General features: G+C 39.7%; 1 long non-coding RNA gene across 1 annotated transcript in view; it reads right to left on the reverse strand.

Annotated features, from left to right (window-relative positions):
- Positions 1-12,843: 12,843 nt before the first annotated feature.
- LOC123465582 overlaps positions 12,844-24,971 on the reverse strand; it is a 32,111-nt gene continuing 19,983 nt past the window's right edge. The window contains exon 2 of the long non-coding RNA XR_006640826.1: positions 12,844-13,097. This is a non-coding gene — a long non-coding RNA (uncharacterized LOC123465582). The remainder of the gene's footprint in view (positions 13,098-24,971) is intronic.

Here is a 24,971-nt window from a genome sequence, read left to right on the forward strand (position 1 = left end):
GGCAAGCCTGCAAATCTACTGTCAATAAAGTTTTGTTTTCTGTAAAGAAATTCATCAATAGGCATTCATTCACCCATTCTGCTGTTTCTTCATGTATCTGACATACATGTATTGAGCACACATTATGTGTTAATGACACGCTTAGTAAAGGAAGCACGGGTTTTGTCATTTAGATCTTTATCATGCAAAAGGAATAATTTGTGAAAGATTGTTAATAATGTTTTTCTATTGAATATAAACAAAATCTTTCCCTTTTCCCTGGAATCTATAAACAATTATGAAGTTAATATGATGTGATGTTTCAGAGCACCTTACAAAATCATAGCTACTCATCATGCTACTGTCAACTAGAATCATCAAGGAATGACCATATCCTATTCAGTAGAGCCTAAGTGTTTATAAATTCACAATTATGTAATTTTTGAAAATCTATATATGATAGAATTAACTTAAGCAATCATCTGCATATTCCATTACATAGAAATATTACACTTCAGAACCAATGAACAAGCCTTTACCATAAAACTACACATGAACAGAAGTAGTATGTACAATTAGTTCACTGTAATAGTTTAAAGATAATGTCATACAATCAATAAGCTTTCTAGTATTGGAAATGCAAACAAGACTAAACTAAACAAACACGCCCTCTGCTGGCTCATTTCCAATAGCATGCTGCTGCTACTGCTAAGTCACTTCAGTCGTGTCCGACTCTGTGCGACCCCATAGACAGCAGCCCACCAGGCTCCCCCTTCCCTGGGATTCTCCAGGCAAGAACACTGGAGTGGGTTGCCATTTCCTTCTCCAATGCATGAAAGTGAAAAGTGAAAGTAAAGTCGCTCAGTAGTGTCCGACTCCTAGTGACCCCATGGACTGCAGCCTACCAGGCTCCTCCGTCCATGGGATTTGCCAGGCAAGAGTACTGGAGTGGGTTGCCATTGCCTTCTCCCTCCAATAGCATACATACTCTAAAAGTTCCCTTCTTAGCATAAAACAAGTAACAACTGTGAACTCCACATTCCTCTTCAGTTACCATCCAGTTCTTCATTGCCTGTCCCAATAACATTCCTTACTGAATGTTTACGTGTATTCATTACAGTCCAGCTTCCAAGGGGACTATTTACTGAAATGACTTCCTGGCCAAAGGCACTGGCCCTCACCTTAACCTTTCAGCAGCGTTCGTCCACTAGAGTTGAGCAATCTCTTGTTTAGGCCTGAGCACTCTATAATGCTGCTCTATTTCCAGAAGAAGTATTCAGTGCTAATATTTCTTCCCCTACAAACAAGGAATCTGGAGAATATACCTATCATCAACCTGATCCACTTACCTTAAAATGCTGTCATCATTCACGTGCAGCAGACCACCAGTCATGTCTTTTCAAATATTGGTGCCATCACATGTTCTTCCAGTGTCCATTTGTCATTCTTCTTTTTCTTTACTTCTTTCCTGTGCAAACCAGGATCTCTACTTTAAAAACTCCACAAAAAAGCCAATGTTTTATAATAATTCAACTGATAAGGAATAAAAAACAATCAATTATTATAAGATTCCAACTCTTACCCATCTTAAGTCATTGATTAATTCACAAGACAGTTATAGAGTACCAACCATATGCAAGAAAACAAATTCTTCCTTCAAACACAGATATGATTATGATACAATATGATATATAAAACTTGACATATGAAAGTGATAAGTGAAATAAGGAAGGATTTGCAGAAGAAGTGAAGAGAGGAGGTCATAAGAAACAGAAAAGGGAGAAAATCATTCTACTTGGAGATTCGAATGTGAGCACAAACATCAGGCACAGGGCATCTGGGTTCTTTCCGAGGAACCTGGAAGGAAGAGCACAAAATACATGGAAGAAAATAGAGAGATGCATCTGGAAAGACACTGAGAAGAACCTCAAGGGCTACACTGAAAACCTGGAGTCCACTGGCTAAGTGCCTTGACTCTTAGACATGGGAGTCATAAGTAGATTTACACTATATTTTTTTTGTTTTGCTTCTAAATATAATAATGGTGAATTTAGGGACTTCCCTGGTGGTCCAGTGCTTAGGAGTCCACCTACCAATAAAGGGGGAAGGTGTTTCATTCCTGGTCAGGGAAGATCCTGCATGCCATGGTGCAACTAAACCGTGCTACACAGCTACTGAAGCCAGCACCCTAGAGCCCACGCTCAGCAATAAGAGAAGCCACCACACTGAGAAGCCCAAGCACTGCAGCAGCAAAGACCCAGAGCAGCCAAAAATAAATGAAAAAGAGAATTCACAGAAAAAAGCCACACTTAATTTAGGTGGTATTTTAAATGACATGAGGCACATATACCATGAAAGAAGAAACCAAGGAGATATTTGGCCAGGGGAGGAGAGCTCACTTTTAAACCACCCACATGATGTTGGAGAACATCGGTTCTTCCACCACCAGCAGCAATTTGGCCTCCCTCCATGGACATACTCAAAGTGCTAGAAGAGAAAAACCTGTCAGCCAAGAGTACTCTTTCTAGAAAAGTTGTCTTTCAGAAATGAAAGAGAAATAAAAACTGTCCCAGACAAAACAAACCTGATGGAGTTCATCACTAGTCCCGCCTCATGAGAAATGCTGAAAGAAGTCCTCAAACTGAAATGAAAGGATGTTCATTAGTGACAAAACAAATTTAAATATACAACACACTGATTAAGGAAAATATGCAGTCACATCCGGAATACTCTAATATGTAACATGGTGGTATGTTAACAAAGGAACTCTAGAAATAAGGCTAAAGGACAAGAGTATTAAAAACAACTATATCTCTAGTAAAACATAAAATCTGTACATCACAAACATTAGCTCAAGTTAGAAATTATTTTATAGGAACATAACAAGGGACGTGCTGTTAAATATTGATATAGGATTACTTATCAGAACCCTCATTCTGCATAGCAGGAAACTACTGGTTGCTGTTTCCTCCACTCTTTCTCTGCTGAAACAATCTACTCTCATCAGCAGCATCACATATGTTCTCTGATATTTCCACTTCACTACTTCTGTGTTTCTTTTCTTCTTCAACCTTTAATGGAAGTTGGACACTAAGAATAATTGCTATGTATTGACATTAAAGACTTTTGTTTTCAATTTTATTATTTGACTCAGTGCTCACCCTGAATTTAAGTGATAAGAATATTTTGGTGTTTATTTTAATTTTATCACTTACAAGTCACTGAAATTTTTGTAAAATCTGCTCCTTTCTGTTTGAGGAAAAGACAAAATTCCCCAAAATTTCAAAAATGGCTTTCTTAATAAGATGCAATTATTCATATTCAGTCTTCCCCATCTGGCTGGCAGAGACAGTGAAATAAAAAGACAAAGACACAAAATTTGTCCTCTTTGGTCTTTACTACCTGGATTTTCCATTAAACAGCCGGATGTAGAGGATGTGACACCTTCACGCCTCAGAAAGGAAACAATTTTCTCTCTGCACTAAAGCTATTCTTTCCCCTCTGCCTTTTACAAATTTTTTTTTCACTTGGATCCGGGAGATAGCAAAAAAAGTGACGATGTTCACTAAATTAAATGAACCAGAGTTTACCAAAACACAAGGAGCAGAATGAAACTGAGGATTTGTTAGTTAGTGTGGAATTCTGGAATATAAGTAATGCTTCCCAATTCAACATTCAATAACCATCAAACCTCACAGCTAGAGGGTACAGAAATAATTACCTAGTATTGCCCCACTATTTACCAAAAAAAGCAATAAAATTAAAAAAAAAATGTTCAAGGTTTTGTTTAAGGCCCTAAACTGACACTCCCTAGCATTTTATGGCACCAAAAGAGATGATACAATTCTGGAACGTTGAATGTTTTATATTACCAAATGAATTCATCAGATTAATCAGATAAGTTAAAAGCATGACTTTGGCACAGTAACTCAATGCCTTAGTTGGGTGTAAGGCTCATCTCCTTTTTCTTTTTTTTAAACAAGAGAATACATAGAGTTTTGTTGTTGTTGTTGTTTCTTTTTGTTTGTTTTGTCTTTTTGTCTGTTGTTCAAACTCAGTCAAAGCACCTCTTACACAAAACAGCAAACAAACAGTTTTAAAAACCTATTACTGAAGAAAGAAAAATCTCACAGCATCTCAGAACTCAGTCTTCTCCTTTGTAGATAAACACTTTTTTTTTTCTTTTTTGCTCAGGGTTTATACTACCTATGGGCTTCCCTGGTGGCTCAAATATTAAAGAATCCACCTGCAATGGGGGAGACCTGAGTTCGATCCCTGGGTTAGGAAGATCCTCTGGAGAAGGGAACAGCTAGCTGCTCTGGTATTCTTTCTGGCCTGGGGAATTCCATGGGCAGAGGAGCCTGGCAGGCTATAGTCCAAGGGTTCAAAAAGAGTTAGACATGACTGAGCAACTATCACACACACACACACACACACACACACACACACACACACACTATCTATGTAACAAAATCACACATGTCAAAACTTTCTACATTTTAGTAAACAACATAATGGAAAGGTCTGTCTCAAAAGAAACATCTGAGAGTGCTGATTAAAGCATATGTGGGAGCACATGTATTTGTTATTAAAAAGATCCTGAAGTGGCCATGCTGGAAATCTAAGTGCCCAGCGATTGTGGAAAGCAGAGAAGATCACACATATTCAACCACAATGAAGAGATTAGAGGGAACACATGTTCATGTCCCATCTATCAGTCAGTGCTTTCTTCCCATTCTATGGAAATATAACTTATATTTAACCCAACAGCTTTAAAGGAAAAAAAAAATAGACACAAAACCTTAGCTGATTATTCTTCTTAAGCAATCTCCTTGGTGCTTATTCTAGCTCAGAAGACCACATGGTACATAGCTAAATGAGTTTCCCAGTCCATATGAACACTGACGGAGAAGAATTAGATATGAGAATTGATTGAAGGACAAATGCCATGAAAATAGTTTCCTGAATTCCTGTTATTGAGATAATAATCGATTTCTACACAATTTCTGTTGGGAAGCATAGTACAAAATAGCCGTATTAGGAGAAAGTCCTTAGGAAAATAGCGAAGGGCCAGAAGTACCCAGCTTTGTGTACTGTGGACAAAAAAACATCTCCTGCCTTTGGTTATGCTCAGCGCCAATATTTAATAATAAATAGAGATGTTACTTGAGAAAACGGGTTGTGGGATAAGCACATGAGTCACTTAGAGTGCACTGTCCTTGAAATGTTTTTACTGATTATGTGTTAACTCCGTATGTGCTCTGCTGGCCGTACACTTTAAGCTCTTTGTTCCTGCTTCTATAAAAAGGCTTGACTGCAGAAATAAACTTGTCAGTCCTTGCAAGAGACTGTCTGAGTGTCATTCTTTCAGGTTCATCGCTTCCAAGTCCCAGGGAGAAAATCCCCAACAAGTGGCGCCATGAACAGGGACTTGAAAGGAAGGCTGAACAAAGCGACAAGCCCTGGCAGAAAGAGGTAAGCAGGATGGGACACATAGCAGTAAAATTCCTTTCATTTCTATAATGCATCATTTTTTGAAACAAAACGGTGTTAATGTTTCAAGAGATCAGTTGAATGACTGCTATATTTTACTGGAATAATTCATGGTTTCCAGAAAAGGGGACACTCAATCTAGACACATAGAAAAGGGTTAAAAATAATGTTTTGTGAGCATATCAGCAAGGGTTACATGGTCACTTATACAGGCTATCATAGAACAAATTAAGGGCATAATGTTGATTTGGAGGTAAAAACTATTCAACCTTTACATGAATATGAGCTTAAAGAACAAGATATACAAGGTGCTTTGAAATATAAGAATGTTATGCTCAATCAGACACAATCCTTAGAAAACCAACTTAGAGACATATATATACCGGATGTGTCAAAACTGAAGCCACTTAGAACGGAGATCATTTCATTCAACGGACAGCCCAAATCTGAGGTTTTTCCTTCTGCTCCACCTGTAACAGCAATTGCGAACTTTGCTCATACTAAGCGCTTCACTCCTCCTCGGGAGATGCCTGCTTGTGCTTTTGCTTTCCCAATACAATTTGATCAACCCGTCCAAGGTCAAAATTCTTGGGACGGTATAGATTTTGGCATGTTGTCTAATTTTAAGAAAGCACGTACTCTGTATGGACCTATTTCTCCTTACTGTATAGAATTTCTCAGAGGATGGGCTGACCATTGGATGCCATATGATTTTTTTCAAGTAGCAAAGATGGCTTTAAATCCTCAACAATCACTGCAATGGCAAATATGGATTAGTGATGAGGCCCAACAGCTGATGATTGACCAGCAATCTCATGGTAACCCTGCCAATTTAACTTATGATATACTGACTAGAACAAGGACTATGGCCGATGTAATGGCGCAATTAGCTAATATTACCCTTGAGATGTTGCATTTCATTAAAGAAACTGCCTGCAGGGCATGGGCAAAGGTTGATTGTGCTAACTCTGATGGTTCATTTGTTAAGATTATTCAAGGACATGAGGAGGAATATTCTCAATTTATAGGAAAATTAAAGGATGCAATTGAAAAATCTATTAAGGATGTGACTTTACAAAATATTATTTTAAAACAACTTGCTTTTGAAAACGCTAATGAGGAATGTCAATCCATGCTTAGACCAATTCGAGAGACTAACTCTCTTATGGAATATTTGAAAGCATGTAGGGATATTGGATATATGTCCCATAGAGCAAAATTGGTGGCATTGGAAACCTTTATGTTCAAAAAGCTGCTAATGCCAAATATTTTAACTGTGGGAAGCCCAACAATATGAAAAAACAATGCCACATACCAACACAGACCAGAAAAAATAATACTACTTCTAATAAGAAGAAACCCCCAAGAATATGTCCAAGATGTAAAAACGGGTTCCACTGGCTGAATGAATGTCATTCTAAATTTGATAAGGATGGAAACACCTTGAACCCCGGTGCACAACAAAAACAACAGGTAAACTAATAAAGGGGCCATCCTCTAGCCCCACTACAAAAGGAGCACCTAATGTTATGACGCTACAAGCAGCTACATCTAAGAGTGCTTGCATTAATATACCTAGTCCTTATGATATGGAACTAATAAAATTATACAACCCCCACAAAATTCCCACTGGATATTATGGCCCGATTCCACCCAGGACAATGGGACTGATTTTGGGACGTAGTAGCTGCACAATGAGAAGTTTAATGGTATTGACCGGTGTTATGGACAAAGATTATGAAGGGGAAATACATGGTATGGTAAATGTTAAGAAAATGGGAAATGTATACTTACAAAAAGGGGAACGTTTTGCACAATTATTATTTTTACCACATGTCAAACCAATGAAGGCATCTGATAAAGTTCGGCAGGGATGCTTTGGCAGTACCAACCTTACTGCTGCACTATCCACCTTATTAAAGGAACATCAGAAACTCATGCTTACTTTATGCATACAGGGAAAGAATTTCACAGGCATGTTAGATATCGGAGCTAACATTTCAATCATTAGAGCTGCAGAATGGCCTCTTGATTGGGGTAAGGTTATGGCTCCTTCTAGACTATTAGGAGTGGGTGAAACTGATGCCACACAAACTTTTGTCAGTGCATCCTATTTACAAGTGTATGGCCCTAATCAAATTGTCATATATTACTAATATCCCAATCAATTTATGGGGACGGGATTTTCTTGAACAAATGAAAGCCACAATTTCTTTAAATTAACCTTTTAATTGGGGGCCATTGAGTTAACACCGCTGCCTCTCGATTGAGAATCTGATACCCCAGTATGGACACCTCAATGGCCCCTAACTAAAGGAAAATTGGCAACTCTTATGTAATTAGTTAATGAACAATTACAAAAAGCTCATATAGAACCTTCATTTTCCCCGTGGAATTCCCCTGTTTTTGTAATAAAAAAGAAATCAGGAAAATGGCGAATGTTGATAGATTTAAGAAATGTTAATAATACCATGTTACCTAGGAGGCCTTTACAACCTGGATTGCCCTCCCCTTCTATGGTACCAAAAGGATGGTCTGTAGTTATTATTGACTTACAAGACTGCCTTTTTACTATATCTCTGCACCCTAAAGATACAAAATGTTTTGCCTTTTCAGTTCCTTCTAAAAATCACATGGCTCCTATTAAAAGATTTCAATGGAAGGTGCTACCTCAGGGAATGATGAACTCCCCTACCATTTGCCAATATCTCATATCTGTTTTATTGCAACCCATTAGAAATAAGTATCCTACTGTGTTTATAATTCATTATATGGATGATATACTTCTCTCTATGGAATCTGAACTCTGTTTACAACAGTTATATAATGAAGTTACAACTACTCTTCAAAATCATGGCCTGCTTGTAACACCAGATAAAATTCAATGGAAAGCACCCTTTAATTATTTAGGACATGTTATGGAAGAATCTAAAATCAAACCTCAAAAAACTCAAATTTCTGTGCAATCTCTATGCACACTGAATGATTTTCAAAAATTGCTAGGAGATATTAATTGGCTGTGGCCATCTGTTGGCATCCCCATCTATGCCTTACAAAATCTATTTAAAATTTTAGAGGGATCCCCTGACCCTAATAGCCCTAGGCAGCTAATAAAAGAGGCCAAAGAAGAACTGGCCTTAATGGAGAAACACATTCAACAATCTTTTTCAACTCGGCTAGATTATGATCAACCAGTTTCTTTATATGTATATTCCCCACTGAACATTCGCCCATTGCAATTATAGCTCAACATAGCCCAATAGAATGGGTATATTTACACACTAAACAGTCTAAAAAAATTGTATCATATATTGAGAAAATAGGGCACTTAATTGTGTCAGGAAGAAGCCATGTACAAATTTTGACTGGATTTCATCCATATGCAATACACGTCCCCTTGACAAAAAAAAGAATTGCAAATTGCCTTACAATATAACCTGACCATGCAAATGGCATTAAATGATTTTCAAAATGTTATCTCATTTCATTTACCAAAAGGAAAATTATGGGACTTTCTACAATGTACTAAATTCATTATAACTAATATCATTGCATCCCAGCCTATTTCCAATGCACCCACCTATTTCATTGATGGCAACAAGAAAGGCATAACAGGGATTGTCGGCCCTGATATCAAACAGAAATTACCCACTACCTATTCTTCAATACAAGAAGTTGAGTTATATGCTTTATATGCTCTTTTGTCATTTCAACCATTATCCTTCAATGTATATACTGATTCCAAATACCTTGCTTCCCTTTTTCCTGATTTTGTTACCGCTTTTTTATACAACCTAGATGAAGAATTATATACTCTCTTTTCACAGACTCAAGCTTTAATTCGCTCATGTATGGAACCCTTCTTTATTGCACATATATGTGCTCATTCAGGTTTACCTGGCCCTCTGGTCGCAGGAAATGATGCTTTTGACAGGCTCATAGCTCCCATTTTTACATCTGCCAATGACGAACATGCTTATCTTCATACCAATGCTAACAGATTGCACTCTAAATACCATATTCCTCTCGCTGAAGCACGGCATATTATTAAAACCTGTGCTGTCTGCGCCCCTCTGCACTTATGAACTACGATTTCAGGAGTTAATCCCCAGGGGCAACAGCCTAATTCCCTTTGGCAATCTGATTTCACTCACTGCTCCTTAGGAAAGTTTTATTTACTTTTTGTCTCAGTTGATACATTTTCAGGCTTTATCTGGGCAATTCCTTTCTCTTCAGAATCCAGCAAACACGCCATTTCCGCACTCTTACTCACTTTCCCCATTATGGGGATTCCTTCTGTCTTGAAAACAGACAATGGACCTACATTCACCTCACATTCATTTTGTTCATTTTTATCAGAATGGAACATAACACACATTACAGGAATACCCTATAATCCTCAGGGCCAAACCATTATTGAAAGAGCCTACCACAACCTAAAAACTCATTTATTAAAACAGAAAGGGGGAATATGGAAGAGGAGATACACTTCTTATCCCATGAACCCTCAATTACTATTATCTTTAACTCTTTGTTCCCTAAATTTTTTAAACTTAACAAAAAATAATTCTGATACTTGTGCAGATAGATATTTTGCAGAAGACAAAAACAGCAAATTAGAAATCAATACACCAATATGGTATAAGCAATTTAATCAATGGCTGCCAGGAATCTTACGACTCCTAGGCAAGGGTTATGGTCTTGTCATTGCAGATGGAGAGGAAATCTGGGTTCCCCTTCACCATGTCCATTACCGAGAGGGACCCCAAGACCAGACTCCCTCGGGAAATGATGAAGTTGATGCGAAGGTTCTCATCAATGACCCTGGAGGAGCCAATGAGGAAACACCATCATCTGAATCCTTACCCGACATGTGCTCAAGTGAAAAACATGACTCGTCAGGCTGAGCAGACACTGAAGAGCAAGAGGAACATCATAACTGCCCCTGGTTTAATAGATCAAGAATTGGAGGCTTTCATAAATCTAAGACAAGTTTCTAGACTGATAAGGACATATTGCTGAATTGGTATAATGGGGGATTATCACCCCCACGACTCAGGATTATCATCCCTATTGTGGGGCCAAAGCAATGGCACATTTGGAAAATTCCAGCAGCTTTAGAGCACTTCGCTAATGTTTATGGGACTATGGGTGTGTTTCGTCCTTCTAATTATACCTTCCTATATACTAGTACTGGCTATATTCAATAATGTGTTCACCTTCCGTACTTGTTTATTGTAGGGCATTTTGATATCGACTTATTGGCCAAGATTGTCAATTGTATTGCATGTGCCTTGTATACCTGCCTTAATCACACCATTTCATATCACAATGTTAGCATTGTGCTAGTTAAACAAAGATCTGAGTTATGGCTTCCTGTAAACTTAACTGAACCTTGGACTGATTCTGTATTTCTTTCTGTATTGTTGAAAACTGGGCTTAGGCGATCTAAGCGCATCATTGGGTAAATTATTGCAGGCATCTTAAGCCTTATCTCCATTGTGACTGTAGGAACTTTGTCTGGTACGGCTTTACATAATTCTATACAAAATCATGATTTTATCACTGCTTGGCACAAGGACTCTCATGATCTATGGACTCGACAAGCTCAAATAGATCAGCAATTACAAACATGAATTAATGAGTTATGAACTGTGGTTATCTACTTAGGAGATCAAATGCAGCAACTGACTTTCCAAACACGTATACATTGTCACTGGAATTTTACTTCTTTTTGTCTGACTAACATGCCCTATAATAGCACTGAATATCCTTGGGATAAAGTTAAGGCACATTTGCAGGATCTCACAGATAACTCAAGTTTAGACATCAATTTGTTGAAACAACAAGTTGCTAATTTTCAGGTTAGAGTACCTAGGGAATTGTATAGCACTCAATTCTATGATACTTTAACCAAAACCCTATTGTCTCTAGACCCTAGAGCTTGGCTTTCAGGAAGCAATATTTTTATATATTTATTAATCACCCCACTCTTTTTGTCATTGCTTATAGGATACAGAAGTCTCTACTCAAGACTCCGTGCCTCCCACAATGGAGTCCAACTAGCAGCTGCCGTGCTTAAATTAAAAACAAAAGGAGGATATGTTGGGAAGCGTAGTACAAAATAGCTGTATTCAGAGAAAGTCCTTGGGAAAATGGCGAAGGGCCAGAAGTACCCGGCTTTGTGTACTGTGGACAGAAAAACATCTCCTGCCTTTGGTTATGCTTGGCGCCAAGATTTAATAATAAATAGGGATGTTACTTGAGAAAATGGGTTGTGGGATAAGCACATGAGTCACTTAGAGTGTGCTGTCCTTGAAATGTTTTTACTGATTATGTGTTAACCCTGTATGCGCTTTGCTGGCCATATACTTTAAGCTCTTTGTTCCTGCTTCTATAAAAAGGCTTGGCTGCAGAAATAAACTTGTCAGTCCTTGCAAGAGACTGTACGAGTGTCATTTTTTCAGGTTCGTTGCTTCCAAGTCCCGAGGAGAAAATCCCCAACAATTACCTCTTTGGATGACACCGCTTTATTCATAAATGGAAAATCAAAATGGACCATATCATCAAGAAAGAGAAAAACCAAAGCAAGAGAAAATGAGAAACTCTTTTGGAAGTTAAATTTTCTTTTTCCAGAGCCAGCAACTCTACTTGAAACATGTCTATTTCATTCTTAAGCCTCTGCATATCCTTCTCTAATTCTTCATTTACATACATTTCAGATGCACTGTGACTATTAGGTGGAAAAGAATCCCCATTTTCTAATTCAGGTTCCATGCTTTTATTGTCACTAGCACTACAATTATCTGCATGCAGTGGCTTCTGTAGCCAGTCCTGTATTGCTTTATTTTTCAGATCAGTATTTTAACAACAGCAAGGGGAACGTGAATTTTTATTTGATTTCTATGTTTCATCTTACCAGAGTAGACAAGCCACAGACTAGAATGACATGCCTGTCCCATGTCTAATTTCCAATTAGTGGGATCTCGCCTCATATTTTGTGACATTTACATATCAATCTCTTGGTCTTTCACTTCAAATATAACTACCAACTCCCCTACTTTTTTATTTTCTGTATCATTATAAAAACTCTCTTCAATTTTCATAAACACATGTTCAATGTCTAGTTGATAATTTTCAAAGTCTACTTTATTTTCAGGGAAACAAAGCTTTGAAGATGACCCACAAGTCTGTCCAAGGGACCCAGAGTTTACAGACCACAGAAAAACATTTTTGAGACTGGATTCTTTTTGTTCAGGAAATGCTTGGAATACTAGAGAGACAGATACTCCAAATGCATCTTTTCCCTCACAATCAGGTATATTATTTGTGAGATTAGGAGATATTTCTTTTTGGTTTGCTCCTTATTTAGGGTTATCATGTAGTTGGTATTTTGGTATTCCTCACAAAATTTCACTGAACTTCTGCTTTAACTCATTTGTGATGGGTGTTAACTTATCTTTCCATTCTAATTTGCCTTGTTTGATACACATTTTTTCATACAGTACTACACCAGATATTGAAATTTACAGTTTTACATACCTGTGCATGGTTATTCTCATCTTCATCAAGTTTTCCTTGTTCTTCCTCTGTTATCATTTCCAAGTCTAGTTCTCTTGACAGATCTGCATGTTTAGTTAAAATTACTTAGAATGTTTAGATAAAAGACATACTCCTCATTTAAAACAGAGATCTAAAACATTGTATGAAACAACAGATTAAATCAATCTTAATCTTCAGCTGAATATTTACTTCTTTAAGAACTACTTCCAATGACCTGAAAACTTCAACAAATCATTTGGGAAATACCAAATGTCACCAGGTTACAGGCACACAAACACCTCAAAGATTCAGTCACAGATTGATCCAAACAGCAGTGAACAAAACAATCAGAAACCAAACAAAATACAGGACAGACATATAAAGTCACCATACATTCTCTTCTCTACTTCCTAACAGGACCTTTTAACAACATGCCAAGCATCAACTGCAACATTATTCATGGTTTACAAAATTCCTCTTCTTTTTTAGCTTTTATCAGTTCCTGTATCTGAAATGCTTCCCTATACTCTTCTGACAAATTACTTTCATCTTTTAAGGCTCAACCTGCTTTGTGAAGTTGTCTTTGATTACTGCCATCTTTCCCCTGATAAAGAGGTACACCTTTCCTTGTAGCTCCCTTAGTACTTTAAAGATTTTTCTAGTGTACCTTTCTAGATTTTCCTAGTGATAGATATAGATCTGAACTGTAAATTATTTCTTTACATCTCTATCCTCTTGGCTCCTAGACTGCAGGGGACAAGCTCTTAAAAGTCACCTTGGTATATATAGTGTTGTTGTTGTTTTTAATTTATTTTTTTAATTGAAAGATAACTACTTTACAGAATTTAGTTGTTTTCTGTCAAACCTCAACATGAATCAGCCATAGTACACATATATCGTCCCTTTTGAACCTCCTTCTCATCTCCCTCCCCATCCCACTCCTCTAGGTTGATACAGAGCCCCAGTGTCTCTTATTCAAAAATTATTTCTCAGGTTTCTGTTCAGTACTAGACATTGGAGTTTAACGAAAAATGTAGAAAAAGGTGTCAGGGATGGCTTTTCTAGAGATAATGACTGAGTGCAGACTTACACAGTTCAAGGGAACAGAGGGCAGGAAAGGGAGAGCATTTCAGGCTGTAGCAAGATGGGGAGAGGAGCACACACAACACAGGGTAGATATTTGTTCAAAGTGAAGGGATGGGACTGACGAAGGTCATGGCATCCAGTTCCATCACTTCGTGGCAAAGAGATGGGGAAACAATGAGAACAGAAGCAGAATTTATTTTCTTGGGCTCCAAAATCAATGCAGATGGTGACTGCAGTCATGGAATTAAAGGACACCTGCTCCTTGGAAGAAAAGATATGACAAACTTTGTGTATTAAAAAGCAGAGATGTTACTTTGCTGACAAAGGTCTGTCTAGTCAAAGCAAAGGCTTTTCCAGTAGTCATGTATGGATATGAGAGTTGGAACAAAAAGAAGATTGAGCACCAAAGAACTGATGCTTTTCAACTGTGGTGTTTGGAAAGACTCATGACAGTCCCTTGGGCTGCAAGGAGATCCAACCAGTCAATCCTAAACAAAATCAGTTCTTAACATTCATTGGAAACACTGACGCTGGTGCTGAAGCTCCAGTACTTTGGCCACTGGATTCGAAGAGCTGACTCATTAGAAAAGACCCTGATGCTGGGAAAGGTTGAAGTCAGGAGGAGAAGGGAATGACAGAGGATTAGATGGTTGGATGGCATCACCGACTCCATGAATGTGAGTTGAGCAAGCACCAGGAGATGGTGAAGGACAGGGAAGCCTGGTGTGTTGCAGTCCATGGGGCTATGTAGAATCAGACACGACTGAGCGACTGAACAACAGCAACAGGAACAAGTGACGAGGGCGCCAGCAGCAGTTCAGAATTCTAGAGCAAAGGACTGAAAGGGCTAGAGATAGAGGGTCAGGCAGAAGTCAGATTATGAGAGCATCAACGGTGCTTTAAGAGGTCTAGACATTAATGTGACTCAGAGTGCCTCATGGTCACGTGTGCTTTTGAGATTGGTGACTCTGAAGACCACAGGAGGGAGGAATCTGAAGGGCATAAAAATAACCAGAGGAAGGTGAATCTGAAGGCATTAATACTGGGAATAACAAGGTGATGCAGGCCTGAACTGAGGGAGTGTTTACAGAAATATTTAGGATATAAAACTTTCAGGGTACAGTATAGAATAAATCTTTAAGAAACCAATAAATGTACAAATCCAGGGATCCTGAAGGATAAAATAACTGCTAGCTCTTTTGTAAAATGTATTGACTGAGAAGAAAAATGATCAACATGAACTGACTGAAGTGGCTTCTATATATTTTTCTATTTTGTAGTTTTCCTATCTCACATCATCCAGTGTTGAAGGGACTCATGTAGGCATTTTTTTTTAATTTGTTTTTCCTGGACCTACCAAGTTCATGGAGACACAAGAGCAAATGACTCAGTTGTATAGATTAAAAGAAAAAAAGACAAACACGTTGAGTTTAGAGCCTGTAGTCATGAGAGAGTCATTTCCTAGGCAGGTTGATAGGGAGTCTAGGGGTCCCCAAGGAGAGAGGGGTCTGGAATTCTCAAGGAGGAAGAAAGGACAAACTTTTTTTTCTTTCTCCACATTCCTTAGGATTATATAACAATAATGTATCCTGCCTAAGGACAGTCTTTGGATTAAACCTTCTGTTATCTTAAAATGTAAATTATGGGAGTAGGTCTGATGAGGTCTTTACAACCTCCAGATATTCTTTGGATTCATTGGAGAGTATATAACTTCATTGTTAACACTAGCAAGCAGGTACTCTTTCTGCCCCCTTCTGATGCCTATGTCAGAAGCTTTCTCTATCTCCTTTATACTTTAATAAAACTTTATTACACAAAAGCTCTGAGTGATCAAGCCTCATCTCTGGCCCCAGATTGAATTCTTCTCCTCCGGGGGCCAAGAATCCTGGTGTCTTCGTGTGATTCAACAACAACCTTTCATCTTGGGGGCTCGTCCGGGATCCTTCAGGTCAAGGTAAGAATGCTTGGAGCCTTAATTCTTTGTTCTCTTAGCTAACACGTCTTCTGCTGTGCTTTACTAACTCTACAGTGTGCTTGTGTGAATGAATGGCATGCCCTGCGTGAAGCAAGGACCCTGCTCTGTGGTTCTACGGTGATCTCATACGGCTTATGGAAGAAACCTGTCGGGGCATTATACCAACCTGCCAATGCCAAAAGGCACCCAATGTCTCCTTCGGGAACCGACCAGAAATGGGCAAAGCATATGGACCGAACTCTCCTTTCTCGGTCAAACTTTTCCATCTCTTTGACCTTTTCATAACTCCTTGGGAATTAGAAGTACTAACCTAATCTATTGGATCATAGGCTTTCAAGGGACTTGTGATGTATACTGTTATTGTGTACTGCGGCTTAGGTCCCAAACTTGGATTGGTAGCCAATAAAGCACCTAGTCTCACCAGGAATCGAAAGTTCAGAAGCTAGATGGAGCTCTAGCTCCCAGAACATCTCTGAGGTTAAAGGTTACTCAGATTGGGACTGTAATGGGTTTTTTTTCTTTGGTAACGCTGGCTCTTAGTGGATCAGAGGAGGCTATTATACTGGTGTGGTGATGCTTGGAAAGAACATCTCAGTTTTATGTTCATGTCAGTCTTATTGTAGTCAGGAAATACTCAGGGTCGTGCACAGGCACTCAGGTGACGAATGTTTCCCACAGCGGTCTTAGCTTGGGAGGCATTCCAGAAGGTTACTCTGATTCACCCCGGGTGACATCAGAGGAAAATAAGGTTAAAGGTGAAGAGCTGGATGTCAAGTAGGGATGTTATCAAGTCTACCCCTGGTACATCCTCACCCCATCTTGGTGGTATAACCAGGAGGGACGAGTACAGTGCCTGCATCGGTAAGAGACAGACTAATTCTTACCAGGAAGGAAAAGCTTTTGCTGTAACGTCTGTCTACACCCCCATCTAGAGCAGGGAGGGACGCCTCCAGTAGAAAAATGGCCTTGGTCACTTTTATTCTCTCTTACAGATGGGAGCTAACAATTCCAGCCTCACTCCTTTGAATTGTATCCTGAAAAACTGGGATAGATTTGATCCCCAGGGCTTAAAGAAGACATACCTGGTCTTCCTATGTTATACTGCATGGCCACAGTATCCATTGGAGGATGGAGAACAGTGGCCAGTTGGAGGGTCTCTTAAGTATAATACTGTTCTACAATTAGACCGGTTCTGTAAGGAACAAGGGAACTGGGTACAAGTAGCATATGTGTTGCCCTTTTTCTCTCTGCAAAATATGCCAGACTTAGGTCCTAAGGTTATAGATTTGGGCATGAAACCTTCAGCTCCCTCCTGTCCTCTTACTTTGCCCCCGTACCTGGGACTCCAAACTGGGATTCAAACTGCCCACATGGAGGTCCAAACAACTCCTGTCTCAGTACGACCTCAGACTACTCTGGTTTCAGTAGAAACTCAGACCACCAAAGTAAGAGATGAGATGGAGGACAGGAGACAAAGATAAGAGGAAAAACAGGTTTCTCCAATCTATCCCTGGGATCATATGCGCAGAGCAGCCAAAGAGACTGAGGAACAGCCACACAAGCTGTTGCCTCTTTATGAAACACCCACCGGGAAAAATAATCAGTCTGTGAGAGTTAATAAGCCTTTCTCTTATCAAGAAATACAAAAAATCAAGGAGAATCTGGGAGACTATTTAGAGGACCCAGAAAAATATATTAGAGCTTTTAAAGGTGTTACTCTGCTTTATGACCTCACTTGGAAGGATGTGATATATATCTTGGGACAAACGCTGACTCTCAAATCAAAGACTCGTGTTTTGCAAAAAGCGGTTGCTTATGGAGATGAATGGCTTGGTAATGAATCAGTAGGGAAGAGGGAGAACTAGATAGCGGCCCTCCCCACTGGGAATCAGGCAGTCCCAACTATAGAACCAGACTGGGACTACAACACAGCTAAAGGAAGATGGGATCAGAGTCATTTTGTTAGATGTATTCTTGAAGGACTTAGGCATGCGTGTTCTAAGCCTTTAAACTATGGCAAATTGGCAGACATAGAACAGGAGGAGAAGGAAGCTCCTGGTAAATCCCTAGATAGACTGAGAGAAGGCCTTTGCAGATTCACTGAGATTGATCCCTAAAGTGAAGAAGGAAAAGTGATCTTAAAGGATAGATTTCTCACTCAGTCGGCTCCAGATATCCACCGTAAGCTATTAAAACGGGCGTATGGACCAAATCAGTCTTTAGATACTCTGTTACAACTGGATCAGACAGTCTATTATGGTAGGGAATATGAGGAAAAGAAAGAAAGGCAAAAAAGACAAACGAAAAGGTGGAAGCCTTCGCCATGGCTATGAAAAAACATTATTAAACAGCCTGAGAAAAATGCCCAGAGGGGCCCAGGTGAAAAGGGATGGGCTTGCTATTACTGTGGAAAGGAGGGGCACCTAAAGTGGGATTGCCCTCAGGCATCTAACCCGCCCCCAGCTCCATGTCTGGTCTGCAAAGGACCACACTGGAAGAGAGACTGCCCCCAGAGGTGTAGGTCTCCGGGGTTGGACTCTCAAGACAATCAGGACTGAAGGTGCCTGGGGGTCCCCACACAAGCTCCCATCCTAATTACACCTGAGGAACCCCGGGTATTAATAATTATGGGGAGTGGGGGCAATCAGTCAATTTCCTTTTAGATACTGGGGCAACTTATTCTGTGCTTACTGAAGCCCCTGGCCCACTTTCTTCTCAATCCCCTTCCGTAATGGGACTGTCTGGACGAGCCAAAAGGTATTATTTCGGTTATTCTTTATCTTGCAACTGGGATTCTGTGCTGTTTTCACAGGAGTTTCTGATTGTGCCAGAATCTCCCTCACCCCTTTTGGGGAGGGATATACTGAGCAAGGTCCATGCCTCTGTTTTCATGAATATGGAGCCCTCCCTTTCTCTCCCTTTAGTTGAACAAAATGTAAATCCTAGAGTATGGGCTGATGGAAAATCTGTGGGTTGAGCACAAAATGCTATTCCTGTAGTTAAACTCAAAGACCCACACGTATTTCCACATAAGAAGCAGCATCCACTGAAACCTGAAGTTAAGGAAGGGTTAAAACCCATCATTGAAAATTTAAAGGAGCAGGGACTATTAATTCCCTGTAACAGTCCTTGCAACACTCCTATTTTGGGTATAAAGAAATCAAATGGTAAATGGAGACTAGTTCAAGATTTACAAATAGCTGTAGTTCCTTTACACCCCATGGTGCCTAATCTTTATACTCTATTGTCTGAAATTCCTGAACAGGCCAAATATTTCTCAGTAATTGATTTAAAGGATGCCTTCTATTCAGTGCCTTTGGAGGAGGAAAGTCAATTTCTATTTGCCTTTGAAGACCCTACGCAGCCAGCTTCTCAGTTAACCTGGACAGTTTTGCCCCAGGGATTTTGTGACAGTCCTCACTTATTCGGACAAAGTTTGTCACGGGATCTACAAAACTTTAATAGCTCTGAAGCAGTGGTGTTACAATATGTAGATGCTATTTTGCTCTGTGCTGAGACAGAAGAAGCTTGTTCGTGAGCCTCAGAAGATTTCTTAAACTTTCTGGCAGACTGTGGTTACAAGGCATCAAGAGAAAAGGCTCAGCTTTGTCAACAATCGGTTAGCTATCTGGGCCTAATCATATCAGAAGGGACTAGGGCCATAGGTCCTGAGAGAATTAAACCTATACTAAATCACCCCCTACCTATGACTTTAAGACAATTGAGAGGATTTTGGGGAATCACAGGTTACTGTCTCATTTGGATTCCGGGTTACGGGGAACTTGTCCAGCCTTTATATAAACTTATAGCTGAAACTCAGCAGGCCCAAACCGACAAACTGGTTTGGTCTCCAGAAACTCAAAAGGCTTTTAAGGTTCTTCAGACTGCTCTCCTGCAAGCTCCAGCTCTGAGCTTGCCCACAGGGTCAGAATTTAATTTGTTTGTCACTGAAAGAAAAGGTGTGGCATTGGGAGTTATGACACAACCCCGAGGGCCTCACCAGCAACCTATTCCTTATCTAAGCAGAGAATTAGATGTAGTTTCACGTGGGTGGCCACACTGCCTAAGAGTAATTGGGGCAGTGGCTTTATTAGCACCCGAAGCTTTAAAAATAATTAATGGTGAAACCTTACTGTACTGACTTGTCATGATGTGAGTGGAATCTTAAATTCTAAGGTTAATATTTGGATGACAGACAGTAGGCTTCTTAAGTATCAGTCATTGTTGTTAGAAGGACCAGTAACTAAGCTTAAAGTTTGTGGACATTTAAATCTGCCACTTTCCTTCCTGAGAAGGAAAATGAAACACCTGATCACGATTGTTCTCAATTCCTAACTAAACTATGCAGCTCGGGAGGATCTAAAGGATACCCCATTAGAAAATCCTGACATGGAAATATTTACAGATGGCAGTTCTTTTGTTCGGGATGGAAAGCATAAAGCAGGTTACGACGTGGTGACTGCTGAACAGGTTTTAGAAGCAAAATCTCTCCCCCAGGGAACGAGTACTCAGTTAGCAGAGTTTGTGGCTCTGACCCGAGCTCTAGAGTTAAGCAAAGGGCAGCGGATGGGCCTGATAATCTATGTGAGTCTAATGCTGACTCCAAAAATCCTGAGTCTGCAGTTTGATCCTCAAGACAATGTCTTCCTGTTCTGGGCTCACTTCTATGCTGCATTCCACAATCGGTCTAACTGCTAGGTCTGCAGAGCGCTCCCCTCTTCATCAGTGGAAGGCTTCCCGTGGTGAACATCCCCACTTCAAGGAAAAGACTTTCTCCAAGTCTGTGAATACCTTCGACAACAATCACATGCAATGCCTCTTCTTCATCTGATGACATTTACCAACCCTAAAATGGACTGGTGAAACACTTTGCACTTTAACTATGGACATAATGTGACTTTTAATTTTGATTCTGATTGTTTTGTTCTTGCTGTTTGCTCCCTGCATCTGTAATTGTATAACTGGATTTGTTTCTAGCCGCATGAAAGCTTTTAAGTTACAAATGGTTGCTCAAACTCCTGCTACTGCTGTAGCTTCCTCCAGCTACTACTTGGGGCCCCTGGATCAGATATCCTCAATATGAGGATTAGGAGAATATTTTGCCTCACCAATTTAGGGACAACACCCCTTGTCAGCTCGGAAGTAGTTATGGAATGAGAATGACGCCCCTTTTCCCTAGGCAACATAATTATCCTAAAAGAAAAGGGGGGAATGAGAGAGTCACTTCCTAGGCAGGTTGATAGGGAGTCTAGGGGTCCCCAAGGAGAGAGGGGTCTGGAATTCTCAAGGAGGAAAAAAGGACAAACTTTTTTTCTTTCTCCACATTCCTTAGGATTGTATAACAATAATGTATCCTGCCTAAGGACAGTCTTTGGATTAAACCTTCTGTTATCTTAAAATGTAAATTATGGGAGTAGATCTGATGATATCTTTACAACCTCCAGATATTCTTTGGATTCATTGGAGAGTATATAACTTCATTGTTAACACTAGCAAGCGGGTACTCTTTCTGCCCCCTTCTGATGCCTATGTCAGAAGCTTTCTCTATCTCCTTTATACTTTAATAAAACTTTATTACACAAAAGCTCTGAGCGATCAAGCCTCGTCTCTGGGCCTGAATTGAATTCTTCTCCTCCGGGGGCCAAGAATCCCGGTGTCTTCGTGTGATTCAACAACAACCTTTCAGTCACTATTCTAGGAGATAACTGAGAATATTCTGTAAATGCAAGGTGAGGATAGAAAAGAATAACTTACCATAGTCCTGACCATATGACTAATTAAGGGTGCTAAATTAATTAGTATTTATGGACAACACTTTCTTAGACGTGGTTACTCAATAGACTGGGCATCCTAACAGAATCAGAATTGACTTTCTATATACTGCTTTTAAGTGATACACCACTCCTTTATACCAACCTTTCTTGTGAACTCTTAATTCATTACAAATACTAAAACAAGTTGATATACTATGTGGACACAGCTGAGAAGGAGGTACTATGTAGCAAATTTCCCATGACTCCCATTCCCACTGGGAAAGCTAATTCTAAAAAATACGAAGCCACAGAAAACACAAAAAATATTTTAGTATTTGGTATCAGAGTTGCTTTTGCAGTTATACTGAATATAATCATGACTAATTCTTATGAATTGACAGCCATATAAAAACACTGGTATGAAGTCCCATTTTGAGAAGGCAGTCTGTAGATGGCTACCTAGTCTCCAAACTAGTCCTAGAGTTCTAAACGTAATCCTGCTACCCACTCTCAGGTGTATGCTAAACACCAGCCTGAACGAACTTATGTTTTCCTAACTCTCTTTTTTATTTATTGTATTACTTTGGTCAGAGGGAGAATGCAAACACCTTGCTAAGAGGTATTGATTGGCTGTAGGCTGCATAAAAGGAGTCAGCACAAGGTAGATTTTGCCACAGAATCTAATTTGGAACCATCAGAAGGATGGCAAGGCCATGCCCAGGTTGCCCACAGCTGAGTGCTCTGGGCTTCTGTATTACCTTCTTTGCTTCCTCTGTTTCCTGGCAGCTCTGACTTGCATAGCTGACAGAGAGAGTAATTCCCTACCAGGAACACTGCTACAGTCTTCATCTTCATTTTATCTATTATGGTCTTCTGTCCAAATTCTGTGGATGCTGACTGATTTTTGGTCATTGAATGGGACACAAATGCACACTGACCATCAACTTTCAAATGCCTGGCTCTTTGACAAGTCTCATTATTGAGGCTCAAAGCAGCAGAAGCCCCATTTGAAAAATGTGAAAACAAAGTCTCCACTTATTAGAATGTGAGAATACAACTCTGACTAGCTTGTACAAAGTCTTTCTTCAGAGAATCAGTTCCATGCCCTCCTCTCCCCTGAAACTCACTAGTCCTTCACAGCTTTCAGTATCTCACAGGTCATCATCATTCATGAACAGATGTAAAGTAGTGTGTCTCATTTCTTCTCCTTTTTAATTGCCTAGTATTACTGATTTTGATTCACTCAACTTCTATCACATATTCTGTATTCCATAAGAACTTTACTAATAATTATTTTGTCAACATCAGTTTAGTTCAGTTCAGTCACTCAGTCGTGTCTGACTCTTTGCGACCTCATGAACTGCAGCATGCCAGGCCTCCCTGTACATCACCAACTCCTGGAGTCTACCCAAACTCATGTCCATTGTGTCAGAGATGCCATCCAACCATCTCATCCTCTGTCGTCCCCTTCTCCTCCTGCCCTCAATCTTTCCCAATATCAGGGTCTTTCAAATGAGTCAGCTCTTTGCATTAGGTGGCCAAAATATTGGAGTTTCAGCTTCAACATCAGTCCTTCCAATGAACACCCAGGTCTGATTTCTTTTAGGATGGACTGGCTGGATCTCATTGCAGTTCAAGGGACTCTCAAGAGTCTTCTCCAACACTATAGTTCAAAAGCATCAATTCTTCTGCTTTCAGCTTTCTTTATAGTCTAATTCTCACATCCATACATGACTATTTTTCAACATACAAATATATTATTAAGAAAATGTATATCTACCTTATTTTACACTTAATTATGCCTTATAATACCGTGTGCTCTAGAGACCATGGTTTTAAAAACACTTTTAATGAATTCTACTACTTTAATTAATGTTACAAACCTAGACAACATTAAAAAGCAAAGACATCACTTTGCTGACAAAGGTCCGTACAGCCAAAGCCATGGTTTCTTCAGTAGTCATGTACAGATGTGAGAGTTGGACCATAAAGAAGGCTGAGCACCGAAGAATTGATGCTTTCAAAGAGTGGTGCTAGAGAAGACATCTGAGAGTCCCTTGGACAGCAAAGAGATCAAACCAGTCAATCCTAAGAGAAATCAATGCTGAATATTCACTGGAAGGACTGATGCTGAAACTAAAGCTCCAAAACTTTGGGCAACTGATGTGAAGTGCTGAATCACGGGAAAAGACCCTGATGCTGGGAAAGATTGAGGGCAAGAGGAGAAGGAAATGGCAGAGGATGAGATGGTGCAATTTTTTAAGCCCTGGATAGATATCATAAACTTATATGAGACCTGATAGTCTTGTGGGTGACCAATTGTTTCCACGTGAAAATAGGATAAGTCTAGGACAACACTAGATCCAAAGAGCACAGAGCACCATGAGGGAAGAGTTAACACAATACAGAAATATTTGCTTAACAAAAAGGAACTCTCAGGTCTAAATTTCTTCAGAGAAATCAAAGAAACAAGCAAGAAATGTAAAAGTGAAACTTTAAACCCCATGTCAACACAAGGGTCCCTTTATCATTTCACATCCAACCATGCCAATGGTTTAAAATTGTGGTTCTGTAGTGTGCCCTGAGAACCCCTGAAGTCCAGAGACCCACTGGGCCAGGGGATCCAAGAGGTCAAAACTCTTTTCACGACAACTCTAAATGTAATTGCATGCTCAATTATGTTCTGAGTGCACACAGGAGCTCTCCAGAGACAGGATATGTGATATAAGAATTCTAGTGACGAATGGAATTAGCCATTATGATTGTGTATGCCTGTATCTTTACCTTTTTTTGTTTTATTTTCTAGGAGTCTCTGGCTGAGGCGAGGGTTGGAGGTGGCCTGATGCACGGTCAGGATAACTGAGTGCAGCAGTGCATGCATGGGACCTGTTGAAGGAGGTGCCATTATCTTCATTACCTCCACCATAGTTTCGCCTCAGGTCAAACAGCAGGGAGGGAACACAGCCCCACCCATCAACAGCAAATTGGATTAAAGATTTACAGAGCATGGCCCTGCCCATCAGAACAGGATCCAGTTTCCCTCTCAGTCAGTCTTTCCCATCAGGAAGTTTCCATAAGCCTCTTATCCTTATCCATCAGAGGGCAAGCAGACTGAAAACTTCAATCACAGAAAACAAACCAAA

This window comes from Bubalus bubalis, chromosome 3, assembly GCF_019923935.1.
Source record: "Bubalus bubalis isolate 160015118507 breed Murrah chromosome 3, NDDB_SH_1, whole genome shotgun sequence".
NCBI classification, from domain to species: Eukaryota; Metazoa; Chordata; class Mammalia; order Artiodactyla; family Bovidae; genus Bubalus; species Bubalus bubalis.